Genomic DNA, 6,041 nt, shown 5'->3' on the forward strand with positions numbered 1-6,041 from the left:
AAAAGGGAAAAAAAAGAAAAGAAAAGAAAAGGTATATATAAGCAGATATTTTATGGTAAAAAATCTGATCATTTGTTGGTTTCTTGTTTTAATGTTGTCCAATTAGTTTAGCGTAGGGGCTGACAGAATAAATGACAAGTTGAAACTATGAAACGGAACAAAACTATACACAAACATCAATGAATGAGGAAGAATAACAAATAGTTCAATTACTCTACTAGCTAATGGTAAGAAAGCTAGATATTTTAAATAGTTTTTTTAGCTAATTGGAGTATTATCAGTCTGAGAATTTAATTACGAAAGGGAATAATCTAGTTCAAGGAATAAGCAAATTCAGTGATCAAACGAAACGTTGTTGTTGGGCTCTTTGTTGATGTATTAAGTTCAAGACACGTTTGAAACCTTTTAGGATTTGCTAATTTTTCTCGAAATATTGTCTTAGCCAAAATGCCCAAGTGGATTTCTTAATAGTTACCGACTTTCCAATTTTAAGTATATATAATTTGTTTTGGTTGGTATGAATGCAAAATCAAGTTATCCATCATACTCAAACAAATAACTATCACCCTTAAGTAGGATGACGCATGAGATGCCTTTCAATATTCGGAATTAGAAATTAGAAATGTTGTTTAAGAGTTTTGGCTCAGCCACTGTGAAAGAAGAACATGAAATATCATATGCTCCTTGACAAAATTGAATATTGAGTAGCAAAGTAATTAAGACTAATAAGGATGGTTGAAGGGTGAATTCAAACTTTCATTGTAAAAGTTTATGCTAATTTTCAGTTTACATCTTGAAAATCTATTTGAAACTTTTTGCACCGTAAATTATTTCACTTTGGAACAAAAACTACACACAAAAGCTAAGGAGATGACACGTTTGCTTTGCTAACTCCATTTCTCATTGACCAATGTAAAACTGAGTAAAAGTTTAGGATGAAAAGTCGAACAAATTAAAGTTCTTTGTGCGAAATGTTCAAAATTTAAATTTCAGGTACAAAATGAGAGTTAGTGACAGGGATTGACCCTGTGTAATAATAAATACCTATTTTAGTGACAGGAGTCGACCCTGTGTAATAATAAATACCTACTCAAATAAAATACAGATTTTTGTATATAGTCGTGAGCAGGGTCGAATCCAAAGGGATTGGAAAAAATTCGTTTCTTATAGAGTTTAGAGTATGGGGAATTTTTATAAAAATGGAAACAATTAAACAACTCAAATAAAATAAATAAATAAAAATTAAATGACGAGTTATTAAAATTAGAACAATAATGGATAGACTCTGACCAAGAAATAACTTCGAAAATGGTTCACTTAATTTATCATTGATGCAATAATAATTTCATTTATTAACTGATAAATAAATTATAATTGCCAAACAATCGATAACAATCAATTTCTCCTTACTGTACTGGTGGTTAAGGTACGACCATTAATCACTTTCCTAATCAAGAAATAACCATAAGTACAACGTTAGAGTTCAATTTCTTAATTGCCTTAAGAATTAGAGAAGCCCTATTCTAACCAAATAATAGGCTGCAAGGGTTATTTTAAATTAGCCCATATGTCCCCCTAATACAAATCCAATCATGCCAATTACCACTAATTTAAAGCAATTAAATAATTACGAATTTAATTATTCTAATTGATTTTAGGTTATTAAATTGCATTAAACATCGAGCGCCCTTGAATTCAAATAAAATAATAATCATAAGAAATTAAATCAGAGAATATACGAATATCAGTAAAATAATGAAAATAAATATAATCAATTCGATCTCACAATTTTAGATGAACCAACTCCTCTATTGTTTCTTAACTAGAATGAGAAGCTTAGTTCATCTTTATTGAAGAAATCACGCGCAAAATAGTTGAATTGATCACCAAGGCCATTCTTCAATTATTAGATGAAGAGTCAGGAGGAAAAACAAAGGAAACGTTGTTCTCGTTTCTTCCTACCAGAAAAACCAATAGTCCCCCGGTTAATCTGGCTTTTCACCCAGGAAAAGAATGACTGTTGCTTCGTTTCCTATCTCTGCTGAAACTAGTACTACTTATCCAACCAAAGTTCAAATCCCAATAAGCCAACATGTCATTTTCAACCCTTTTAGGTTCAACCCTCGGAGTGTTTTGGCTAATTTCAATCTAACTTGCATGTCATTTTCAACCCTCTTAGGTTTAGCCCTCGGAGTGTTTTGGCTAATTTTAATTTAACTTGTGTGTAACTTTACTGTTTGAAAAAAAACATGTCATTTTCAAAAAGTTCTACAAAATAGCCTAGACTAGTATTTCAACAAAAGTAGGGGGCTATCCATTCGGTGGAGTATCCGACTTTCACTTCTTCAATTTAAAACGAGGGATCACATGCCAAATCCCAAGTTTTCGGACGTGCAAAGTTTAAGTTTTGATGTGCTTACGTTGAACAGCATAAAAGTCTAGTGAAAATAAGTAGAATTTGCTCCAAATCGCTTCTTTAACCCTTTTTTTGCTCCAAATCCCTATGACCAATGCCAATTACCAAAAATAAGTAGAATTTACTAATTAACACAATATTTGGTAAAATAAAAGAGGGAAACAACCATAAAATTAATAATAAAATGTAACCTATCAGTTAGTGCAAAATTTCTGGGTGCAAACTAGAATTAATGTTTAATAGCAACTTTCTTGTTTACAAATATGCATGTCAATTTTTTTTTTGGTAGTTAGCAGTTGAACATCAATAATTCTCCTTAGATTCATGAGTATATGCATATCACAACGAATAATTACATCCAATCCAACCCCTTTTATGGCAATTTTGTCTTCCGGGTTTTGCTCAGTTATTTGTTTAAAACGTTTGGGCAATCTATTTTTAGAACAATTATCATGTCTTGATATGTGATGATAAGATGGTCAAAATCTGAAAACAATACAGTGCACACTTTTTTTTTTAGCATTTGTCCGTCTTAATTCCTTTTTAATATTTTTTTTTTGGGGACAGATTGCCCATCTTATTTCATCACTAATTTTAGTTACACATGCACAACCCACTTCAGCCAAATGTTCGAACTTGTACGTTTGTCTTGGTTTTGTCTGTGGTTGAGTTGCTACAAAATTAAATCTTAACCAACCCAAAGCAGCTCTTACATAAATTTGACTAAGATGGCTTCGATAATTCACTCTCTTAATTATGTAATCACAAGCGAGTGCTCCCGATTTTCATTTTGGTTTAGAAATCGTTTTTGTTAATAATTGATTTAGTGGGATATTCAGCTTAGTGTTTGGGAGAAGTTTTTCTTCTTTTGCCAAGAAGAATGTGTATTGCTTTGAAATGTATTTTCCACTTTGTTTCTTTCTGGAAAGTAATATTTCCCACTCGTCTTAGCAAAGTCAAGACCTTAGATGTCTAAGTCTTGTAAATCACGTTTGACATCAGGAACTTATGCATCATGAATGTTAAGAAACAAAAGTTTTCAGGATCATCTTGTGAGAATCATGTTCTGCAATTTTCCCTTCAAATATTCTCAACTATGCCCTCTTAAAATTATCCATTACAAGATCAATTGTCCAACATTTCTTTTTAAAGTTTTTGAGGCTGCATCCCATGGTAATTTTTGAACCATACTAGCACCAAAATATTACAGCATGCACACAACATGGGTTTTTGTTTTTCCGGATGTGAATTTACAACAGAAATTGTGATTGATACATACAGCATAATAGAAAGAAACATAATATTCCAGTTTTCCCAATAAACTTAGGCTTTGCAAGACTAGGATGCAGTCGAGTTTACTGTATTTCTTGGTTGTTATTATCGACTGCAAGTATTCACTGAGAAGTGGCCAGTTGAGGTGGAATTTATTCTTGAATGCTAGTTTTAGATAAGAGAGAATTATAGTTTTGGTCTCAAATATTTGGCACGTGATTTCTTCTAGTTGCAAAAGTTTGGAAGAAAGCAAATGTAGCTCTAAATGTTACAATTTCTAAGTACATTGAGTCCTATTAACTAAGGGAGTGGGGAGGGATGAGTTAGTTTATTCAAAAGGAGAAAGTGTAAGTAATAGATCCCGAGTTTGAACTCTCCTACTTACACTAAAAAAAAAGTCCTATTGACTGATTTTTATCAATTGCTATAGGAATTCAGTCACATACTATTATGTACCAACAATTAATTTTTTAAAACCTTTTTTAAAAACTTGAAAAAAAAATAGTGGTCATAATTTTTAGTAAAGGAGGACTAATTATTTGCACGAAGATCATGTGACTAATTATTCTCATTTAGCCAAGAAATACATCAATTTGTTGATGTAAGGATCGAGGACAACCTAAGAGGGGGGAGGGTGAATTAGGCTTTCAAAAACCTGCTAATAAATGTTCTACCTTTTTGAACAGTCAGCCTTTCTTTTTCCCAAATGCTTCCCAATGAACAAGATAATACAATAGCGCAGGTATTAGTGAGATGGAGAGAAGAACAGTTTATATATAAAAGCAGTAAATAAGAGTAAAGAACCAAATCAAGCTTCAAACACAACTGAGGTTTGAGCACCACTATAATATACCAAGTTACTTCAAGCTGAATAGACTTGCAACCAATCTTATGTGTACAAGGAAGGGATCACTTCCTTCTTGCCCCAAAACACACTTGGTCAAGTAAGGAAGTTTTACAAACACTCGCAAACCCTCACTGTGCTACACTATTGAAGAAGTTATGTCACACTTGAAAAACAACTGCACGATGATTGCACATACAAGGAATACAAATGTTTCTTTTGAGTATTCTAGCACTTGAATCACTCACAATCTGATGTAGGCTTGATGTGCAAAGTTGTCTTGAGGTGGTTGACTTTGTTCCTTTTATAGGAGATCAGAGAATTCCTTAATTAATGCTGTCAACGGGTAGAAGGCAGCTGAAGAGTCAACTAGCCGTTGGTGCTGTCGGACGTCCGATGGTTAGATTTTATGCGTCCGAACGAGATCGATGAGTTCTGGAAGTTTTCTTGAAATCCTTCGGACAGCCGATGCGTTCAGAGTGTTGTGTCCGAAGAGCAGCAACACTTGTCGGACGTCCGCTACACAGGTGTTGAGCGTCCGAACCAGATCAGTAGTCGAGTAACTCCTGGCTTGTCCTCTTCGGACGTCCGAGTCTGAGTTCTTTACTCGTCCGAAGATACTCAAAGAATATCGGACGTCCGATACTTTCTTTTTGTGCGTCCGACATCATCCTCAGCAGACTTCATTCCTTTTTTATCTTCTTTTTCTGCTTCAAATCCACATACCTGTTTGGTACATTTCTGAAAAGGATCTCTACAAAAAGTATTAGAAACATCCAATTGTTTTGTAGTCATCAAAAGATATGAATTGAGATAAACAATCTCCCCCTTTTTGATGATGACAAAACAATTGGATAGAGCACAAAATATAACAGCTCCCCCTAACGAAGTGCATAAGTAGTATACAAACTCAATCCACATCATCAGTGCTAATACAACTCAACTCCCCCTGAGACTAACTCCCCCTAACTAGTTGCACTGCTCCATCAGTGTTAAACCAAATCCAATTCCAATTCTTCCCCTTTTTGTCATCACAGGATTTTATATCAGTTTTGGTACCAGTAATGCATCCCATTAGAAACAATATCAGTATACACATTCAATCAGCCGATATCAAACAGAAACATTTATTCAAACAGCGGATTGCACAAACACATAACCAACCATAACAGTCATTCAAAACATTCATAACAAAACACTTAATTGTAACATTCAGAAACTAAATACAGACCAGATGTTCAGCACTAAGTGCAATGCAAAAGACGACCAACAGTCCTAGGTTTAGGTGCAGTGACCTAGTAGTGCCTAGATAGTGATTTTGGATGATCCAGGCCTCCTCCTGGTCAGTCGATACTGTTCAGGGTCCTCCTCTTCCTCAGTTTCCTCATCATCATCTTCAACTTCTTCCTCAGTTACTGGAGCCTTGCCTTTATCCTTGGGCTGAGAACTGGAAGCTGGATTAGTCTCTTCACCAGTGGTTGGCCTTGTAGCCTCAGACCTTGGCTCTTT

The sequence above is a fragment of the Coffea arabica genome, chromosome 1e (assembly GCF_036785885.1).
Source record: "Coffea arabica cultivar ET-39 chromosome 1e, Coffea Arabica ET-39 HiFi, whole genome shotgun sequence".
Classification (NCBI taxonomy): domain Eukaryota; kingdom Viridiplantae; phylum Streptophyta; class Magnoliopsida; order Gentianales; family Rubiaceae; genus Coffea; species Coffea arabica.